The 23,765-nt window shown below is 37.6% G+C and overlaps 1 long non-coding RNA gene across 1 annotated transcript; it reads right to left on the bottom strand.

Annotated features, from left to right (window-relative positions):
- Positions 1-1,050: 1,050 nt before the first annotated feature.
- LOC138820685 (uncharacterized) lies at positions 1,051-23,061 on the bottom strand. Its single transcript, XR_011369947.1, has 3 exons — positions 22,962-23,061; positions 1,350-1,641; positions 1,051-1,189 (listed from the first exon to the last, which is right to left on the bottom strand). It is a non-coding gene; the product is annotated as an uncharacterized lncRNA (long non-coding RNA).
- Positions 23,062-23,765: the final 704 nt, after the last annotated feature.

Here is a 23,765-nt window from a genome sequence, read left to right as displayed (position 1 = left end):
GGCACTCAGAGGGAACAAGTGAGTTGCTTGTGGTCACAACAAGTAAATTGCAAGGGTAAATGTGCACTGTCCTGCCTCCTGTAGTAAGGAATTCTAGAAAGGCAGGCTCCCTCATCTCATCGATACAGACATTGATATTGTTATAGATGATGCAGATTCAGAAGAAATGAGCTTCGGGGCATGGGGGGACCTCAGAAGTCCCCAGATGTTCACTTCATTTGCATGTGGAAACCAAGAGGAGCCAACACATGGACAGCATTTTCTCCTTTGCTCTGCAAATGACTTATCTGGGTCACTGCCTGAGAGTCCTTTTCCTCTTCTTCCTCTTCTTCCTCAATCTCCGCTCCCTGCAGCTAGCTGTTGGATCAGGCTCCTCTTCTTCAATTATTTAACACACAGGCCATTTGATACTATCAAGGGCTATAGATTAAAGAATTTAAAGGCACTTTGGCACTGGTGGCTCATGCTTGTGATCCTCGCTACTCAGGAGGTTGAGGATCAAGGTATGAAGCCAGCCTAGGCAGCAGAGTTTATTAACCACCAAAAAGCCAGAAGTAGCATCACACTAGCCTTGGGCAAATATTGCTCAGGGACAGTGTCCAGGATCTAAGTTTAAGCTCTAGCAATAACACACACACACACACACACACACACACACACACACACACACACACACACACACAGTCATGAAAGTAGGGAGACTTTCCATTTAGAGAGAGGCTCCAAAGAAGAGACTCTAAATGTTTTAAATTGTGTGTGAAATAGTAAAAATAAACATAGATACCTTGTGCTGGTATAATACCCTATAAATATGGAAGTACTAAAATTAAAGACAATGGTTATCGTGTAACAATACAATTCAGGGTGGTATTCATCTTCTCAATTGTTTCCAAATTTTCTTGAAAGCACCGGAAACAGTATAAGATAATGATGAACATTTTAAGACCTGTGTTTGACCATATGCCTTTTTATTTTCACTAACTTTTTGACTGTGGTTGGGCTGGGAAGGTGGCTCAGTGGTAAGAGTGCTTACCTTGCATGCATGAGGCCCTGGGTTTGATTCCTCAGCACCACATAAGTAGAAAAAGCCGGAAGTGGTGCTGTGGCTCAAGTGGTAGAGCGCTAGCCTTGAGCTCAAGAGTTGAGAGACAGTGCCCAGGCCCAGAGTCCAAGCCCCACGTTTCCTCATCTATGAACACAAAATAGAAATCACACAACCATTCCAACTGCAAGATAAGCCTTTACCTCCTGTAAACCTTCAACTCAGTGTCAGCATTTGATGAGACAGTGACTGCTGAGATATGAAAAGCTAGCCTCTGTGAAGAAAAACATTCTGTCTCTCCTATTACCTTGGATGACTATACCAAGATGCCATGCTTGAGATTGAGCTCCTCTGAGGACTTATAAACAAGGAAGAATCTTGCCTTAATAAGTCTTGGAACACCTTGCCATAGGACCTGGGTAGGAAACAGTCATAAGAGGTGGTTCTTGTGAGGGTGATGGTCTGATGTGGACTCACAAAGAAGTTTAAGCATCAGGAAATCCAGCAGCAAAGGATATGGAGGTCATAGATCTTGCCCTCCTTTGTGAGGAGTAAGTCCCATCACTTCAAGGTCATGGCAGAAAGAGAACAGCCTGTAACTGGAACAGAAATAATAATTACTTGAGTTCTAATTCAGTGTAAATAGATATAATATGAATATTCATGAGCAAGTACTTATCATGTTTTTTCTTACTCTTTTGTTAATGGAATTAAAATATTTTCAAGTTTTTATTATCCTGGCCAGAAGAGAGAGGGATTAGAAAATCATGGACAAAAGACATGAGGAGTTGAGTGAACCAAGACAAAATTTTTTTGTTTGGTTGTTGGTAGAGTGCTATTAAGCTTTGTTGTTTTTTTTTTTTGGTCAGTCATGGGCTTGAACTCGTGGCCTGGATGCTGTTTCTTAGCTCTTTCACTCAAGGCTAGTGCTCTATCACTTTGAGATATAGCACCACTTTCAGTTTTCTGGTGGTTAGTGGGAGATAAGAGTCTCACAGTCTGACTTTGAACTGTGATCTTCAGCTCTCAGCCTCTTGAGTAGCTAGGATTACAGGTGTAAACCACCAGCACTTGGCTTTTTTATATTGACAATGAAGACAGATTTGGAGGAAGGAAATATTAGAGAGCTTTAGCGAGATTGCTGAATGGACTAGATTCCTGTACTTTTGCTCTAACCCAAACCATGTGATTCTCCTCAGTGACACAGTATACTGTTTCTGGTAATGACTAACACTACTTTGCAGCTGAAATAGAGAAAGGTTTTGGACACTATCCACAATGAAGTGGTATAGGCTGCCAAACAATGTAGAATGCCAGAACACGAAGTGTTTGGGAAACAAGGCAAACGCATAGTACTGACCTCTCTAACCACCAGGTCGCCATTCCTGGTAACCTATCTGCAGATTTTGTGTTTCCACTATACCATGCTCTAATAATGCAAAGGTTATAGTTCTGAGAATAGCATTGGTAGCAGCCCACACCGAATATATTGCATTGAGCCCAAGGAACAACCTTTAACTGCCACTAGTGACTCTGGGCTCCTTATGTAGATAATAGGACTAACTATTATTCTACATGATATAATTGACTCTAATTGTCATGAGAAAGTCAGGATCACTGGTTTTTATGGAACTTGTGATGCTTTCAGGCTGTATGTAACAAAATAGTAAATGAGCGATTTCAGCAATATTTTCAGACAAGAGAAAGACAACCACAGGCTTAAATTCTTTTTTTTTTGGTCTGGTCGTGGGGCCTGAATTCTGGGCCTGGGGGCTGTCCCTCAGCTCTTCAGCTCAAGGCTAGCGCTCTACCACTTGAGCCACAGCGCTACTTCCGGCTTTTTTTCTTTTTGCTTATGTGGTGCTGAGGAATCGAACCCAGGGCCTCAGGCATGCAAGGCAAACGCTCTACCACTGAGCCACCTTCCCAGCCCTAGAGGCTTAAATTCTTGAAGGCTGAATCTATATTACTTTATCAGGTAAACAAACCAAATAATTTCAATTTCTGTTTTACTTTTTGTGCCAATCCTAGGGCTTGAACTCAGGGCCTGGGCTTTTGTGGTCAAGGCTATCACTCTACCATTTGAGCCACAGTTCCAATAGTTTTAGGTAGTTAATTAGAGGTAAAAATTTCATGATCTTTCCTGCCTAGCCTGGCTTCAAACCATGATTTTCAGACCTCAGTCTCCTGAGATTACAGGCATGAGACACTAGGACTTGGCTACATTTCAATTTCTAGCTAAAGAAAATGAAACTCTAGAGTATACATGAAGATGATAAATATTGATATGGTCTAGGTGCCAGCTGCATTGCTGATGGGGATAGCTGTTCCATTGTCTCCGTAACCATAAAAACTCTGGATTGAGCTGTATTAAACCCGAGGAATACAACCAGACTATTCTGATTCTCAACTATTCAAATCATATACCCCTAAACTTACCCTGATTTCAGACACAACCCCAGTGAAGAGCTCCCTGCAACTGCAGATCCTTGTATTAATAGCTGCCCACTTCTAAAGCAAGAATTTATCTGACTGCATTCTACATACTACAAGGTAATGGGAATCTGTTTTACTCATGTGCAAGAAGTACAAGAAGGAATGAGAGTTAATATCTCCCGAATAGAGAAGATAAAACCCTTACCCATTGGGCAAAGAGAACTGATAGATACATTCTCCAGAAGGAAAGGAAGCAAGCAAGTAAGCAAGCAGGCAGCCAGGCAGGCAAGAAGGAAGGAAGGAAGAAAGGAAGGAAGGAAGGAAAAAAGGAAGGAAGGAAGGAAGGAAGGAAGGAAGGAAGGAAGGAAGGAAGGAAGGAAGGAAGAGAGGGAGGGAGGGAGGGAGGAAGGAGGGAGGGAGGGAGGGAAAGAAAGAAAGAAAGAAAGAAAGAAAGAAAGAAAGAAAGAAAGAAAGAAAGAAAGAAAGAAAGAAGGACATTTAGTAGGCAATGTGTGCCTGCCCAGAGGAATAGATACCAAGTTGCCTATGGTAGCAACTCAATGTGTCACACTTATAATACAGGCTTTCCATTCCTCTTTAATCTAATGCTCCTTCCTCCCAGTGGTGCCTGAGAGCCTCCCATCAATTAATTACAAGGTTCAAGGTCCTTGCCTCAGGCTCTAATATTAAGAATATGAAAGTCAGGGCAATTCTTTTTCAAGAAAGCATAAAAATTGTCTAATGACACAAATATTTTTCAGCATGTTCTACACAGTATAAGAGCATATGTTTTTTTTCCCATATTTCAATTATCCATTTCAAGGTTCTCAGTTTGCATTCTTTTGGTCCTATCCTATCTTCACTTTTTGATTTTCCTTTAGTCTTAAGATGGTGAGAATGTAGTCCCCATGCTCTCCTCACTTGCCGTGGCTTTGTGGTATAATAAAGTTAAGACACCACCATAATTCTGGGATAATTTAACGCTTGCTCAAGAAGCTACAGTTTTATGGTGTATTTCCCTCATGGGCCCTGCAGTAAGTTGCTTTAGTGATATTTAGCTATGAATTTAAACATCAAAATATAATCTGTCTTCAGAAAGCCCCAGACAGTGAGTCAGAGGCTTTCATTCCTTTTATGATGTTGTTTATTATGTTGAGAAACCTCTTATCCTTCTCAGGCAGTTTCTCAATCTGTACCAGAGTCATCCAAAACACGCTTATATCCTGGATTAAAGGAGCTAACAACAGAAAGCCTTCTAGAGAATCAGGAATGGGCCGAATTCCATCACTCTTTCTTGTGTTTAAAAATCTAAAGTCCATCTACTAGTTGTTATGTTTTGATGTGGTTGGAAATATGATTAACTATACAATAAGAGAATAACTTTTTGTACTTTTATTGAATAATTGGCACTTTGATACAGTGGTGGAGAATGTGAAGATATTCCAATAAACCAATGTATGAATCCACAGGACATTCCCAGGAAATGTATAATGGTGCAATGTTAGGACACAAACAGAAATGTTTCTGCATTAAATCTGTGCATGAAACTGTAACTTAGGGAGACAGAAGGTGAATGGGAACAAAGGCCACATGTGGCTTCATACTTTATTTCTTGTCCGGTTACTTTGTGGCATGGTAGAGGGCATGCATGCACGTGTGTACATGTGTGTATGTGTGTTTGTGTGTGTGTGTGCTGGGTTTATATGTGTGCTGTTTGAGTGCAATTAAAAGGTGGTCTGGAATAAAGATATTAATTCATCTACTTTCCTGTTGGTGATAGCATTTAGTTCAACAAATGCTCTATAGAATTCTTTGATAAGGATTTAGCTAATTTATGTGTCTCTGAGGATAGATTATTTTTCAAGATCATGACTTCTTTTGTGTGCTGCATAGGTGTGGAATTGAAATGTTCACTGAGGTAGAAAAGAAGAAATGTTTATTAGGTGAGTGGGGTGAGACTTCAGGTGGGAAATGCTGACATTCCAGAGGGTGTTGATGAATCTCTAGATCCCAAAGTTGCAGAGATGAGAGGGAGATTAGAAATCTCTTTATCAGCTCCCTCAAGTCTTCCCATTAAGTCTTGTTCCAACTAGAAAAGGATGGGTTTATTTAAAAGGAGCTAGAAGCCAAGAGCTCAAAGCTCACACCTATAACCCTACTTTATTTGGGAGGCTCAGTTTGGGAAGATAGACGCTAGAGATCAGCCAGTACTGCAAAGTATTTTTGAACCTCCAACACCCATCTCAACAAAGAAGTGGATGCAATGGCTCTTACCTGTTATGGTAGTTCCTGAAAAGCTTACTATAGGGACTTCCTACCCAGGCATTCAAAAATCATAGCTGGAAGCATGGCTTAGCAGTAAGAGTGCCTGCTTGCAAGTACAAGGCCCTGAGCTCAAAATTCGAAGTACTTCTTAAAAGAAAAAGGTTTGTGTAATCTACACATGTATACACACACACACACACACACACACACACACACACACACACACACACACACACACACAGGATGAGTATTTGAGCTCATTGCCCCAGTTTTCTCCTGTATTTTTAGAACATATCCTCTTTATTCCTCTCTCTCTCTCTTTCTCTCTCTCTCTCTCTGGGTCAATTCTAGGGACTTGAACTCAGGGCCTGGGTGCTGTCCCTTAGTATCTTTATGTTCAAGGCTCTACCACTTGAGCCACAGCATCACTTGCAGCTTTTTCTGAGTAGTTTATTGGAGATAAGAGTCTCATAGACTTTCCTGCCCAAGTTGGCTTTAACCATAATCCTCAGACCTTAGCCTTCTGAGTAGCTAGGATAACAGGCATCAACTTTTACACTACACCAAGAAATCAATGACTTATGAGAGAAATGAGACAGTTAGTTCAAAGTTATCTACAGAAGAGGGTACATTTTGAGATCTTTGAAATAAAGATAGAACTATTTATGAGGTGTTCCTTAAACTGATAAATACATACATTTTAAATAAAAAGTAGAACAAAAATGGAACTGCCAATTCTTATAAATTTTACTCTACAATATCTTTAACATTCAAGCCAAGCATTGTGCTTTCTTCTCTCTATCCAAATAGCTATGGCCTAGAATATTTCTTGTAGGATAACTTAAAATTTTTCCCTTTTGAGAAGTACAAAATGTCATGTCAAAACCAGCTTTACAATGTCGGTGTGGGGAGGGAGGGGGGTATAATTGGGTGGGGGGAGGGGGGTAAAATTGGGTGGCGGGAGGGGGGAGGCAGGGAAGGGAAGTGAAGGGTAAACAAAGGAGGAGGCTGCAATGCTTGGTAAGAAATGTATGTATTATCCTGCCCATGTAATTGTAGCCCCTCTGTACAATATGTTCTCAAATAAAATAAAATACAATTAAAAATAAAAAAATAAAAATTTTTCCCTTAACCTCTTATTCTCACATATTGTATTGATGGAATCTAACCAGTAATTTCTTTTATGGTTCTAGAATTTTGAAAGGGCTTGGGACTAGACAAGTACTATACCATTTCATAGCCCTAGATCCAATAGGCTATTTTGCTGATTCCTTTACTTTCCACATGTAACCATGAGCACTGTTATCTTCTTGGTCTGAGCTACCATTTTTAATCATATAAAAGCAATAGCTTTATAAGTCCTTAAGCTCTTCTATATCTGTTCTTGACACACTTGCCAGTGAGATTCTTCAAAATGTTAAGTCAGCCTGGGTCATTCCTCTGTTCAGAATCCACCACCAGCTCCCTTCCTCTTCAGTTGATGTCCATGTGCTTAGAAATAAATCACAAGGTCACAAGGCCTTTCATGTCATGGCTCCTGATTACGTCTGTGGTATTTTTATTCTTATTTTTTATTTTTTATTTTTATTGTGAAAATACTGTACAGAGGGGTTACAATTACATGGGCAAGATAATGAGTATATTTCTTATCAAGCATTGTAACCTCCTCCTTTGTTTCCCCTTCCCATCCCTTCCCATCCTCCCATCCATCCTCCCTCCACCCCCTCACCCAATTCTTCCCCCTTGCCTCCCCCCACCAAAGTTGTAAAGTTCGTTTTCGACATAACGACTTGTACATCTCATTGTTGCAATGGGTCCACCTGTATACCTATTTAAACGATTTGTTTTTCCCCTTCTCCTCCACAAATAATACTGACATCAAATACAGTGAAAGCAGGGGTTATACTGTGGGGGAGGGACATACAAAGTAACAAAGAAATAATCTTATAAATGTGTTAGAAACAATCACATGAAAGAAAAAAAAACCATTGGAATGCATATCTTAGGGTTCATTTCCCTAACATCACCTTATCTGACCTTTTCTGCTTGACTCAGACATATACTAGATATTGCAAATAAGGGAAACCATGGGACCTATGTTTCTTTGGGTCTGGCTTACTTCACTTAGTATAATTTTTTCCAAGCCTTTCCATTTCCTAACAAAAGGGGCAATGTCATTCTTTCTGATGGAGGCATAGAATTTCATTGTGTATATATACCACATTTTCTTGATCCATTCATCTACTGAGGGGCATCTGGGTTGGTTCCATATCTTAGCTATAGTAAATAATGCTGCAATAAATATAGTTGTGCTGGTAGCTTTAGTGTGGTCTTGTTTGTGAACATTTGGGTAAATGTCCAAAAGTGGGATTGCTGGGTCATAGGGGAGCTCCAACCTCATTCTTCAAGGAAATAGAAGAGGCAATCCAAAAATTCATATGGAACAATAAAAGACCCCGAATAGCAAAAACGCTCCTCAACAGAAAGAACACTGCTGGAGGAATATCAATACCAAATTTCAAACTCTATTATAAAGCCATAGTAATCAAAACAGCTTGGTACTGACACAAGAACAGACCTCAGGACCAAAGGAATAGAACTGAAAACCCAGAAATTAACCTACAGACCTATAGCCATCTAATCTTTGAAAAGGCAACTAAAAAATAGAATGGAAGAAAGACAGTCTCTTCAGTAAATGGTGCTGGCAAAATTGGTTAACTACTTGTAGAAATTTAAAGCTAGATCCTTATATATCACCCTGTACCAGAATCAACTCCAAATGGATCAAAGACCTCAGAGTCAAAGCAGACACTCTGAAAACATTACGGGATGGAATAGGAGAAACCCTAGGTCTCCTTGGTGCAGGTCGAAATTTTCTTAATGGAGACCCAGAAACACAACAAATCAAAGAAAGGTTGGACAAATGGGATTGCATGAAGTCGCAGAGCTTCTGCATGGCAAAGGACATAGCTAGCAAGATCAATAGAAAGCCCACGGATTGGAAGAAGATCTTCACTAGCCATACAACAGACAAGGGTCTCATATCAAAAATACACTTGGAACTCAAAAAATTAAATCCCCCAACAACAAATCCTCGAAGAAACAACTGCCCAATAAATAAGTGAGCTAAAGACTTAAAGAGAAACTTCTCTGAAGAGGAAGGAAGGATGGCCAATAGACATATGAAGAAATGCTCAACCTCTCTAGCCATAAAAGAAATGCAAATCAAAACAACACTGAGATACCACCTCACTCCAGTTAGAATGGCTATAATCAAGAACTCAAATAACAACAGATGATGGAGGGGATGTGGACAGAAAGGAACCCTACTGCATTGTTGGTGGGAGTGTAAATTTATTCAACCACTTTTGAAAGCAGTATGGAGGTTCCTCAAAAGACTCCACATAGAGCTCCCCTATGACTCTGTGGTATTTTTAATGGTGTTTTATGCCTGTTGATTCCACCCAGCTCCGACCCACCCCCACCCCTGACCGGGGCTCCTTAAACTGTTCTTTACCCTTACCTTCACTGTGGTCATGTTAGGACTCTGTATTCTGCCTGGAATTCAATCTTACCAGGAATCAACTTGACTTAAGGATCCCCTAGCCACCAAACTCTTGCTCACATTTCCAATGCCCCATGAGAATTATTTCTTGAAGCTGGCTCAGGTGTCCTTTTTCTTTCTTTCTTTACGACACATGCGTGTTAGTTTTGAGCACTTCATTCCTTTCTGATGTATCCAGGAGCCCTTCCAGCCTTACCTTAAACTTTCCCTTCAGGTGTTCGCCAGCCTTCATCTGAGTTGTTTGGACATGTAATAACTCATTTGTGCCTATTATTGGCCATGAAGGATGGCATGGAGAAGAGGTCATGGAATGCCTGGAATTCGTACTTCAACTCACACTTCTACTCACATCTGCTCTGTAAAGAATGGAATTCCAATCCCAGGAACCCACAAGGCTGCATAAGCTCTTTTAGGACTCAACTAAATGTTTTATTGAATGACTTAAACACTGAGTGCATTCATGAGTGTCCTCTTAAGATTGTGTGGTTCCAATAAAAGACCCCAAATAGCAAAAATGATCCTTGGAAGAAAGAACAGTGCTCAAGGAATATCAATACCAAATTTCAAACTCTACTACAAAGACATAGTAATCAAAACAGCTTGGTACTGGCATAAGAACAGACTTCAGGACCAATGGAATAGAACTGAAGACCCAAAAATGAACCCACAGACATATAGCCACCTAATCTCCAGTAAGGAAGCTAAAAAACAGAATGAAAGAAAGACAGCCTCTTCAGTAAATGGTACTGGCAAAATGGGTTAAACACTTTTACAAAATTAAAACTAGATCCTTATATATCACCCTGCACCAGAATCAACTCCAAATGAATCAAAGACCTCAAAGTCAAAGCAGACACTCTGAAAACATTACAGGAAGGAATAGGAGAAACTCTAGGGCTCCTTAACACCAACCAAAATTTTCTTAATAAAAACCTAGAAACACAACAAATCAAAGAAAGGTTGGACAAATGGGATTGCATGAAACTGCAGAGCTTCTGCATGGCAAAGGACATAGCAAGATCAATAGAAAGCCCATGGACTGGGAGAAGATCTTTACTAGGTACACAATGGACAAGGGTCTCATATCTAGAACTCAAAAAATTAAATCCCCCAACAACAAATCCTCAAAGAAACAACTGCCCAATAAATAAGTGAGCTAAAGACTTAAAGAGAAACTTCTTTTTGTTACTTTGTATGTCCCTCCCCCATGATATAACCCCTGTTTTCACTGTATTTGATGTTGGTATCATTTGGGGAAGGGAAGGGGAAAAAAATTGTTTAAATAAAGATACAGGTTGACCCATTGCAACAATGAGATGGACTAGATGTTATGTTGAAAAATGAATTTTAAAATTTGCGGGGGAGAGGGGGAGATTAGTTGTGGAGATGGGAACGAAGGGATGGTAGGGGAAAAACAAAGAGGAGGCAACAATGCTTGGTAAGAAATGTACTCATTACCTTGTTCATGTAACTGTAACCCCTCTGTACAGTATTTTCACAATAAAAAAACTTATTTTTAAAAAAGAAACTTCTCTGAAGAGGAAATAAGAATGGCCAATAGACACATGAAGAAATGCTCAACCTCTCTAACCATAAAAGAAATGCAAATCAAAACAACACTGAGAAACCACCTCACTCCAGTTATAATGGCTATAATCAAGAACTCTAATAACAACAGATGCTGGAGGGGATGTGGACAGAAGGGAACCCTACTGCATTGTTGGTGGGAGTATAAATTTGTTCAACCACTTTGGAAAGCAGTATGGAGGTTCCTCAAAAGACTCCACATAGATCTCCCTTGTGACCCAGCAATCCCACTTTGGGGCATTTACCCAAACAATCACAAACAAGGCTATACTAAACACTTGCTTCCAGCAAAATTACGTTTATTGCAGCACATTATTTACTATAGCTAAGAGATGGAACCAATCCAGATGTCCCTCAGTAGATGAATGGATCAAGAAAATGTGCTATATATATATACACAATGAAATTCTATGCCTCCATCAGAAAGAATGACATTGCCCCATTTGTTAGGAAACGGAAAGACTTGGAAAAAATTATACTAAGTGAAGTAAGCCAGGCCCAAAGAAACATAGGTCCCATGGTTTCCCTTATTTGCAATAACTAATATGGGGGTGGTGAGGAGTTGGGGAGGTGGGGAAGGAAGGGATGGTAAGGGAAAAACAAAGGAGGAGATAATAATCTCAATCGGAAATGTACTCATCACCTTACTCATGTAAGTGTAATCCCTCTGTACAGTATTTTCACAATAAAAACCATATATAAAAATTGTGCTTCCTTGACATTCTCTCTATAACCTTTCATATTTGAAGGCTTACATTTTATTCCAGTTTCCAGCTCTTTATGGGTGCTCAATAAATATTTGATTCAGGGAAAGCAAGAAGGGTTATTTTATCATTTCTTGCAGATGCAGATGGAGGATACTGAATTATAGAATGTCGTGGATAGTTTAAGAGTAGCCTAAGGAAAAAATAAGTAAAATCTAAGTATCGACTGGTTCTCTAACACAGAACACGCTTAATTTTTTTTTAATTTATTACACTTTTCAGCATTTCTGCTGACATTTGGATAAAGTGGGGGAAATTATGGGAAAGCATAATTGATTTCATCATTTCTTTTCAATCTCAAGTTCTGACCAGTTATAAGAACACTACTTTTGTAATATACTGCTGTTTTTTTCCTGATTAAGTCACCACAAATTCCACAATTGTTAGGAAAGTGTGATTAAACACTAAATAAATAAGAAACCCACAAGACCAGCTGCTAAATTCTGAGGCGAATTCATAACATATGAGAATAATGCTAAGATATTTGTATTACATACATGATTTCCAAAACATGCAGTTTGCTGCTGCTGTTATTGTTATTGTTGTTTTGAGGTAAGGTCTCATACCATGCCCTGGCTGGCTTCTAGTTTGCTATTTTGCCTCAGATTCTCAAGTGCTGGTATTATAGGCATGAACCACCACACCAGGTACCACATTGATATAATTTTATTGAAATGAAAATATATACTATACCTAATTAATTTCTAGGCTAGGTTTGGGAAATGGTTGTATTTCCAATTCAAAGAGTAAGTAAAAATTTAGGATTATAGTTGACTTGATTGGAAGCAGAAGGGCAGAGTAATAGAAGAGCGCTGAAGATTCAGTAATCTTGATAAGCATCGGATTACAATGTTCATGCTCAGCATTCAAATGCTTTTGTGGGTTAGATTCCCAGTATGACTAAAAAAGCAACAGGCTTTAGTAATATATATATATATATATATATATGTATATATATGTATATATATGTAAATATGTATATATGTAATATGATTGCAAATAGGTAGGTATATAATTAAGTTAGTAGTAACTTATGTTCATCTGTTTTCTAATTTTTTACTTTTTTAAAAAAATATATTATTTTTATTGTAAAGATACTGTACAGAGGGGTTACAGTTACATAAACAAAGTAATTAGTCCATTTCCTATGGAACATTGTTACCCCCTCCTTTGTTTTTCCCCTACCATCCCTTTCCTCCTCACCTCCTCAACTCCTCCCCGCCCAGCAGAAGTTGTAATGTTAGTTTTCTGTAAATTTTTAATTAAGTTTTTTTAATTGCGAAAATACTGTACAGAGGGGTTACAGTTACATGAGCAGAGTACATTGTTGCCTCCTCCTCCTTTGTTTTTCCCAATCATCCCTTCCCTCCCACCTCCTCAGTTACCAAGCCCCCCCTTACTCCCCATCCCCCACCCCCACCTAAATTGTAAAGTTCATTTCTCCACTTAGCATCTTGTATATCTCATTGTTGCAATAGGTCGATCTGTATCCCTATTTAAACAATTTTTTCCCCTTCCCTACCCCAAATTATACCAATATCAAATATAGTGAAAACATGTGTTATACCATGGGGGAAGGACATGGTACCTTATAAATATGTTAGAAACAATAGCAAGAAAAAAAAACACCGGAGTCCCTATCTTGGGGTCATTTCGCTTAACATCACCTTATCTGACCTTTTCCGCTTGACTCAGATATATACTAGTTATTGCAAATAAGGGAAACCATGGGACCTATGTTTCTTTGGGCCTGGCTTACTTCACTTAATATAATTTTTTCCAAGTCTTTCTGTTTCCTAACAAATGGGGCAATGTCATTCTTTCTGATGGAGGCATAGAATTCCATTGTGCATATATATACCACATTTTCTTGATCCATTCATCTACTGAGGGACATCTGGGTTGGTTCCATCTCTTAGCTATGGTAAATAGTGCTGCAATAAACATAGTTGTGCTGGAAGCAAGTGTTTAGTATAGCCTTGTTTGTGATTGTTTGGGTAAATGCCCCAAAGTGGGATTGCTGGGTCACAGGGGAGCTCTATGTGGAGTCTTTTGAGGAACCTCCATACTGCTTTCAAAAGTGGTTGAATAAATTTACACTCTCACCAACAATGCAGTAGGGTTCCCTTCTGTCCACATCCCTTCCAGCATCTGTTGTTGTTAGAGTTCTTGATTTTTGCCATTCTAACTGGAGTGAGGTGGTATCTCAATGTTGTTTTGATTTGCATTTCTTTTATGGCTAGGGAGGTTGAGCATTTCTTCATGTGTCTATTGGCCATCCTTCTTTCTTCTTCAGAGAAGTTTCTCTTTAAGTCTTTAGCCCACTTATTTATTGGGCAGTTGTTTCTTTGAAGATTTGTTGTTGGGGGGTTTAATTTTTTGAGTTCCAAGTGTATTTTAGATATGAGACCATTGTCTGTTGTATGGCTAGTGAAGATCTTCTTCCAATCCGTGGGCTTTCTATTGATCTTGCTAGCTATGTCCTTTGCCATGCAGAAGCTCTGCAACTTCATGCAATCCCATATGTCCAACCTTTTTTTGATTTGTTGTGTTTCTGGGTCTCTATTAAGAAAATGTTGGCTGGTGCCAAGAATTCCTAGAGTTTCTCCTCTTCCTTCCTGTAATGTTTTCAGGGTATCTGCTTTGACTTTGAGGTCTTTGATCCATTTGGAGTGATTCTGGTGCAGGGTGATATGTAAGGATCGAGCTTTATTTTTCTACAAGTGATTAACCAATTTAGCCAGCACCATTTACTGAAGAGGCTGTCTTTCTTCCATTCTATTTTTTTTAGCTCCCTTATCGAATATTAGGTGGCTCTAGGTCTGTGGGTTCATTTCTGGGTTTTCAATTCTATTCCATTGGTCCTGAGGTCTGTTCTTGTGCCAGTACCAAGCTGTTTTGATTACTCTGTCTTTGTAGTAGAGTTTGAAATTTGGTATTGATATTCCTCCAGCACTGTTGTTTCTGTTAAGGATGGTTTTTGCTATTTAGGGTCTTTTATTGTTCCATATGAATTTTTTGGATTGTCTCTTCTAAGAATGAGGCTGGAATATTGATAGGTATCGCATTGAATTTGTAGATAGCCTTGGGAAGTCTTGCCATTTTCACAATGTTGATCCTTTCAATCCAGGAGCATGAGAGTTTTTTCCACTTAAAAGTGCAATTTAGCTTCTGATGAGCTTCAAAAGATCAGATATGAATATTACATTTGAATCCACTTTGGAATGTTTCAGGAACAGCTATTTTTTGATGAAAATCATTTTGGAAAGATGATCAGAGCAAAGCTTTCTCTAAAATATTGGGGAAGCTTAAACATGTAGCTCTCCATCTATTGCTCCAAAGGCAGCATAAGGCCTTTCTCTTGATAGCTGGCCATAAACATTGGACCGTTAGACAATAAGCTGAGCATAAGGTAAGTCAGTTGATTATAACTTCTGATGGTCTACACTATAATTAGATTGACTAATTTTACCGTCTACTACTTACTAGACAGAAGCAGAAGACAATTTGGAGGATTACTATAGTCAAATTTTTCATCCCATTATTTGTATTCATTCTTTTTTTTTCTTTTTCCTTTTCCTTTATGCCAGTCCTGGGTCTTGAATTCAGGACCTGGACACTGTACCTGAGCATTCATTCTAGTCTAAGTAGTACTCTACCACTTGAGCCACAGGTCCTCTTCTGGCTTTTTTCCTGTTTAATTGGAGATAAAGAGTCTCAGGAACTTTCCTTCCTGGGATGGCTTTGAACTGTGATCCTCAGCTTTCAGCCTCCTGAGTAGCTGATTGTAGGCATGAGTCACCGGTGCCTGGCTTGCTTCCTCTCTCTATATAGGAGAGAGTGCATAGCCAAACCTAGCCTTTCTCATTTGCTGTATTTATTCATTTGGTACTGAAGATTGAACCCAGAGTGTTCAACATGCTAAGCACCAGTCCACCACTGACCTATATCTTTAGCCTTTTGTTTCATTATTATGTCTGTGGTAGTCTCAAAAACGACAAGCTCTAATTTTTTAATTTAAATTTTACTGTAAAGGTGATGTACAGAGGGGTAGGGTCAGGTAACGAGTACATTTCTTTTTGAACAGTGTCACCTCCCCCCTTATTTTCTCCAAAATTTCCCCCCCCCACCAAGTTGTACAGTTCATTTCCAACATAGTAGCTAGTGAGTATTACTACTGAATTGGTTCACCCTTTGTCCACCATTTCTGTGATTCCCCTTCCCTCCCCAAATCATGTCAGATAAAGGGAACAGAAATAAAAAGCAGCCACAAAAGGGGAGAAAACCAAAGAGGAAAAAATAACTGAAAACAATAAAATAAAAATCCTCTTATTTCCATTTCTTGGCATTCATTTTGATAAGCATCATTTTATATGGTCATCTGCACATAGCTATTAATGAGTCATTGTGAGCCTCTCCTAAGAATACTTCCTTTGTTCTCACTGGGTGACTGTTTAGAGTGTTGTTTAATTAATCATGTCCAAGTTTAATTATTTGTTCTTACTACCCATTGGATTTACTTGTAGATTTATAGAAACATTCTGGTTGATACAAATGAGGCGAACCATGTAGCCTATGTTTCTTTGTATCTGGCTCACTTTGCTTCTAAATTTTTTATTTAACTATATACTCAGAGCATCCCACTAAATTCCAGGCTGAATTGCTCTAAAGTTGAGCTTGTGACTACCCCCTCCCTCCAGGAAAACAAACACAACAAAGGGACGATTTATAAAGTAGTGGTGCATTTGAAGTTGGTATTTGAATCTTACTTTAAAATAAAGGTGAGAATCTCAACTGTTCAACACATAGCAGTGCTGTGTATGAATCTTGCCACTGAAGAACACATAATTGGAATTATTTTATTGTATTGTGAGTTAGAGCAGGGAGGATATGAAAATGTAGCATTAAGATTCTACCATTTTGCATTGTTTCTCTCACTGGTAGAGAGAAATACCTATGAATCTATATGTATACAAAGTATAAAGGCCAGGTGGTATGCAAGCAGTTGGGAATGAATTAAATGAATTAAAATAGACTCTATGGAGAGCTCAAATGGTACCATTTTCTAGAAAGACTAGGTCAAAGCCCAACAAAATCAGCACCAGGAAATGGATATTTGTAAGGAGTAGTGCTAGGGGAATAGGGGGAAGGAAATGAAAGGTTGACATGGAAGGATACAGTTAAGGATTCGTTGTATATACTACATGTTAAGTGGAACAGGTAGGGAGATTGGGCATGTGACCATTAAAGAGGATGACACAGATCAAGATGCATTGTATTTATATGCTGCTTTGCTAAGTGACACCTTCTTTGTACAACTACTTAAAGATAATAAAAAAATTAAATTTTTAAAAAAGATTCTACCACATGCCTCTATTTCATTTATTTCACATATGCACACAGAGAGACCCAGGAAACAAATATTATCATGGAGTTACTTGCTCAAACCATATCACCAGTAAGAGTAATGTCAACCTTCTAATTAACAATTCTACCACTTATTAAATATTGTTTTTCAGTTGCAATAAAGTTCCAGGCATTTCTTCTAGCTTTACATTACTTATCTGGAAGGAATTTTTCACTGTCTGGGAGAACATATTTGAAGCTCTATCTTAAGGCTTCACGGATTCTAAGAGAAGAAATGTCATGATCTTATAAAACCATTAATCTGGGGCTTTTTTGGCAGGATTTTACATGACTTATTACCTATATATTATTACTTGTATTTCAGGACAGAGTTTTGAAACTCTTATAAGTCTGAAGGTAAACTAAAAAAAAAACACTAAATAATATTTGCTTTAAAAGAAGGAAAAGCTAAACATTATTTTTCTTTTCCAGCCCTGCATATGACTAGGGTGTATAAATAATTGAAGCATCAAATGCCAATAGGCTGATTTAGTTACTACTTTAACTGAGACTAGCCTTGAAAAAAATGCAACCGCTTCCCCCCCCCTTCTGCCATTTCTAGAACATGGGTGCTGTTTTTCTCTCTTTTCCAGTCAAATAAACAACTGATCACTAAGTGGACCACATATACATAATTAAATTATTGTTTATGTGGATTTTTGCTGCACTGTCTTCTTGCTGCTTGATTCTGCTTCTCATGAATGTAAAGTTGTGAAGAACATGGATTTGGGGCCACCTTGTGACAAATTTAGAAAAGTCTTAGAGTCAAATTCTTAAGATTTGAATTTTGGTTTCCCTTTCTAGATCATATTTCTTTTTGACAAATACATTTTTCAAAATGATATCATGATGCTGATTTTTATGAATGTAAAGTTGTTAATTGGACAAAAAATTATCAGTTACCCCTATTTGTTTCTATGTACCAACACTGCAACAAAACTTGTGTAGCTATATCTGTATCTATGTCTAAATATATATAAATGTATACATTATACCATCAAACAAAGAGACTCTACTGACTACCATTGCATCTCTATTTTTGCAGATGAGACAACTAATGTCTAGAGAGAAGTAATTTCCTCAAGTTCCTGCAGAAAGCAAATAGGAGCTGAAGAAATCTCAAAATATTTCATCTCAAAATGTGAAAAACTGCAGAGTTGTTCTAAGTACAAAAATATTAACAAGCAAATAAACATAACATTCAGGAAAAGTTTAAAAGTTTAAAATTTCATGTTAGCAGATTCTGGATTAGAAACTGTTTTAATAGAAACCAGGCTGTGTTATGTAATCCTAGCTACAACCAGGTATGGAAGGCTCAAGCTTGTAATCCTAGCTACTCAGGAGGTGGAGATCTGAGTATTATGGTTCATAGCCAGCCTAGGCAGGAACTGCTGTGAGACTCTTATCTCCAATAAACCATTCAGAAAACTGGAAGTGGCACGGTAGCTCTAATGGCAGAGCATTAGCCTTGAGCTGAAGAGTTGAGGAACAGCGCCCAGGCCCAGAGTTCAAGCCCCACGAAAGAAAAAAAAAATCCTAGCTACTCAGAAGGCTGAGATCTGGGGTTAACAGTTCAACAAAGCCAGCCTTGGCAGGAAAGCCTGTGAGATTCTTATTTCCACTTAACTACCAAAAAGGCAGAAGTGGAGTTGTGGGAGAATGCTAGCTTTAAGCAAAAAAGCTCAGGGACGCTGGCACACACACAAAGAAAGAAAAGGAAAGAAAGGAAAGAAAGAACAAATTGCTGTGTATAAACTTACAGCAAGTAGGGCAACAAAGTTACTACATTTGCCCTATATGTCAATAACCCTAATTTCTTAGTGTGTCTTAAGCTACAACAACAAAATTTCAAAGACTAGAAAGTTTATGATAAACAGAAACTTATTTTTCATAGCAAATAGAGATGGGAAGCCAAGATGGAGGGGTGATGTGTGGTGAGTTCTAAGGATTTTGTTGCCCATTTGAGTCATTGAGTATATGAATTCAAACTGCAAACTGCTGTGATAGTTGAATTAGAATTAAAAATTTTCAGACAAATTTTGTTGGTTTTTTTGTCCTTTCCCTTAGCTATGTTTAAGATAAAGACATGCTGAGTACTGGTGTGTCCTGCCTGCAATTTCAGGAGGCTCAAATATGAGGATCATGGTTCAAAGCCAGCCCAAGAAAGAAAGTCTATGAGACTTCAATTAACCACCAGAATCTCCAATTAAACACCAGAAAACTGCAAGTGGAGCTGTGGCTCAAATAAGTCAAGCTCTAGCCTTGAGCAGAAAAACTCAGAGACCTGAATTCAAGCCCGACCAAAAAAAAAAAAAAAGATAAAGACAAATATCATTTGTAGTGCCTAAAAAGCTGAATCATACCAGTTAAAAGTACAGTGTCTTATTTCAGCTTTTATCAGAGTAAGTAAAAAAATTACTAGACTTAATTCTTGAGACTGGTCCTGGGTTTTTTCTTTTTTACTGCTACCTGTGGAAGAAAGGGAATATTGATACTAAATATTTGATAAATTTGGTAATAGGCCTGCTTTAATATTGTTTCTCTCCTTTCAATTCAACCGTTATTTGTTCCCCAGCTCAAGTTTTCCTTATCTTTTTAATAATGTATTGAGATGTACAAGTCGTTATGTCGAAAAATGAACTTAACAACTTTGGTTGGGGGTGGGGGGAGGATCAGGTGAGGGGGGGAGGGAATATGGAAAGGGATGGGAAGGGGAAACAGAAAAACAGAAAAATAAAAAAATGTATTGATGGAGATAGGGGTCTAATGTCAAACCTATAATCACAGAAATTAGGAGACTGAGGTATGAGGGTTACAACTTTGAAGTCAGCCTTTGTGATAAAGTTCCTATCTCAGAACAAAGAAATAAAAAGAATTTGTTGATGGAGCCAGAAATATTATTTAATATTGTTCTTTTAAGTTCTAGGAGCCCAAGCTTGTCTCTTTAGAGGGAAATAGATTTATGTTTTGAACCCTAATTTTGTGTATTTTCTCACATCCAGATAATATAGCAATATCTAGGAGAGTTTAGAACCTTTGGAAATATTCTATTATCTTTAGGATATGGAAAGTATTTATGAAGAAGATTAGTACTTTTGATTATTGAAAAGGTTATGAAAGGTGAACAAAGGGTGAACAAATGTAGCAGTAGTACTCATTGGACACTATGTGGAAAATTAACTATACAACTTATGGGTGGGGATACAACTTATGGGTGGGGACAGGAGGGAAATATTAGGAGAGAGTTAAGGAAGGAGTGACATTGTCCAAAAAGAAAGGTGTTCATTACCTGACATATAACTTCAACCTCTCTCTATATCGCCTTTATAATAATAATAAAAAATAAAATAAAATGGTGACTCATTCAGATATTAATTTTCATCTCTACTCTGTAGATCACTTAGGCCAGTATCATATATCTGGGGGGGAGCGAATAAAAATGAAACCTCTCAAGGCTAAGAATCTTCTCTGCGAGGACTTCCTGATTAGCTTTAGTTAGTATGCATAACCAAAATGAAGAGAAGTCATGTCTAAAGGAGAGATAATCTCTTTGAAGATTATTTGTCAGTAGAAACTACCACATGACCATATTTTTAAACTTTGGTTAACCATAATGTAATGAGATAGCTTCTCATGAAGATATCTTAAAATAAACAGGAGCAAGAAACAGCGGGGGGAACAATGAATTCTTCAAGTGCTAAGAATTCGCAATGATCAAAATGTCTAACATATCTACACTCTAGCTGGTCCAATGTTTAGCATGTCTGCATTGTAGCTTAGAATCAATACAACACAATTTATTTATTCCAGGTGTCCTGAAGGTAGTGTAATAACAGCATGGAATGAAAACACCCTGATTAGATTCAATCTTTATCTTCCACTTGGATAAGCTTGGCAGATTATTAAACTTCTTTAGCTTCAATTTAATCATTAGTAAAATTGGAATACGATCTAAATGTGACCTTACTGTGAAGAGTTAATAAGAAAACATCCCAGCACTTGGAAGGCTGATGCAGGAGGATTATGAGTTCATGCCTAACCTGGGTTATGTAGAAACTGACTCAAGAAAAAAAGTTGACTTAAAAAAAAAAAGAAAGGGCTGGGAAGGTGGCTCAGTGGTAGAGTGCTTGCCTTGCATGCCTGAGGCCCTGGGTTCAATTCCTCAGCACCACATAAGCAAAAAAAAAAAAAAAAAAAAAAAAAAGCCAGAAGTGGCACTGTGGCTCAAGTGGTAGAGTGCTAGCCTTGAGCTGAAGAGCTGAGGGCCAGCACCCAGGCCCAGAGTTCAGGCCCCACAACCGGACCCCCCCCCCCAAAAAAAAAGAAAGAAAGAAAGAAAAGAAAAGAAAAAAAGTGGACTACACAATAAAAGTTAGTAAATATACCGTAGGAACTTATTGTCTGAGGTTTTTCTTTACTTTACAAATGGATCATTTCTTTATATCTAGCTGGTAAACTAGTCATAACTTGCATTTTCCTTAGTCTTCCATGAGAGTCTAAGAAGAAAACTATGCTAAATTCAGTCACTGGTTGTGAAACAGCATTAGAAAAAAGTGCCTACATTCTGAAATGCTTTTTCTAGTGCTTCATGATCAGGCTCTGAAACAAAAATTTCTCTAAGAAAATCAAGTATTTATAATCACTCAAGTAGAATTTCTGTGTTTTTAACATAAAATTTTAAATTTTCATATAAGGTTTTAATTTCATTATCTAGTTTGTGAGTAACAAGAAGTTTTCTACAAAAATTATGTTTAAATAGTGATATAGGATTTAAAATTCATAGAATGTCCATATGGCATTTTTTTCTTCTATTTGGTTTCTTATAGCATCTTCTATGGGAACAAACTGTTGTTCATAGGACATAAACTAAGACTTCGTTGACGCAGAAATCACCTTTGGAAAGAATTAACAGAAACCTCGACAATTTCATAGAGATGTCTTACAGTTTTAAAAATAGTTGTTTCTGGTTAAAAAAAAATTCAAGTAGAGAAACAGCATACCAAAAACAGTATTTGTTTTTTGTGTGTGATTTACATATCTATTTGTTTCCTTTAAGAATCTGTACAAAGGAGTTGCCATTCAACAAGCAGTTTCTGAATATAATGTATTTTGATCAAGGCTATCCCTTTCAATATTCCCACTCATTCCTTCCATCCTACCCCTTGCTTCACTTTTTTTTAATGTTGTAGGATATGTATTGAATTCTTGACTGCATTTTCTCCCTGACACCCACTTTTCTCAGATTATAGGAATTATTAGAGAGCTTCAAAACAGAGTAAATGAGTCTTGTCTGAATCTTTATCACTAGAACACTATGTAAAATTATATGGACTTTCTGGTTCAATACTAATGGGCAATAATTACCAACTGTGTCCCCCAACAGAATACAATATTATTCGTAAATGGCATGTATTACATGTGCACTATACAAGTTCTGAATTTCAATGACCAAGTATTATATTTTATTTAAGTAGAGTAGTTGTGGTTGTAAAGAAGTATACATTATGCAGAGTCAATTTTTTTCATTTATTTTGAAGTCAGAAGAAAAAAAATAAAGGTTTAGAATTGAAGAAAATATTATTTTGCAACAGAAAAAGATAAAACTTTTAAGGTCTGTAAAAAATCTCTAAATGTTTTCTAAAACAAAAAAAAAGATTATTGTCATGTTTATAATTATATCTAAGATACTTCTTCTTTTAATATCAATATTTTGGCAGGAGAATCCCACAAAGTAAAAATGTCTGGAGCCTATGGAAGTCATTCTGCATTACAGCCAACATTAAGTGAATACAAATAGAGATTTTTTTTTTAGCAAATCTCAAAACCTTTGGAATAATCTTGCCTCCTGTGAATCACAGACAGAATAAAATCCTATTTATCAGAAAGATATGCCTACCTTCTCCCAGTGCCCAGTGGGAAACTGCAAAGTGAAATGGAGCAACAGCAGGCTGGAAAGTCTTGTTTACCCCAAATCCTTTATCTCCTGTTTCCTACAGCCCCAGATACTGGCCTGTGATCTGATGCTGGCAGAGTAGTTCCTTGGACATTTTATATTATTGCAACACTAAACGTGTGTGAGCTTTCATTCTTACACAGTCTTACGGGAAATTTCACAAAATCCAATACCCACTGTGCCCTTTGTCCCTTGTACTGAACAAGCCCTGAGAGAAATCAACACTCTGGCCTTTTCACTGATTTTCAGAAAGCTTAAATATTAATTTGATTTAGTATAATGATGGCCTTGCTAGATGTATATGCAGCTCACTTTGAGTGCTTTTAAAAATATTTCCAATATTAAGACATTTAATATTTTGAAATAATTTTAAGCTTGTAGAAATAAAATTAAAAGGAATAAAAGGAGCATAAGATTTCCTAGATTTTTCTAAGAAAAAAAAATTCTTATAATTTGGAGTATAATTTATCAAAACTAGAAATTTTTAAATGGTGACACAATGGTCTGGACTTATTAAAATTATGGCAATGAGCCTAATAATATCCATTAGATGGATAGATGGATGGATGATTGGTAAATGATAGATAGATGAAATGATAAACTGATAGATACAGAAAGAGTGACAGACAAATAAACAGATCAGATAAAAGATTCAATTCAGTATCACATTGTTAGATTTGGTAGCCATTTTTCTTTTGTCTCCTTTATTCTAAAACAATTTTTTGCCCTAAGTTTGTCTATGTTTTC

The sequence above is a fragment of the Dipodomys merriami genome, unplaced genomic scaffold, assembly GCF_024711535.1.
Source record: "Dipodomys merriami isolate MVZ:Mamm:240054 unplaced genomic scaffold, mDipMer1.0.p SCAF_9, whole genome shotgun sequence".
Classification (NCBI taxonomy): domain Eukaryota; kingdom Metazoa; phylum Chordata; class Mammalia; order Rodentia; family Heteromyidae; genus Dipodomys; species Dipodomys merriami.
The sequence above is the reverse complement of the archived record's forward strand: the minus strand, read 5'-3'. Positions and strand labels throughout refer to the sequence as shown.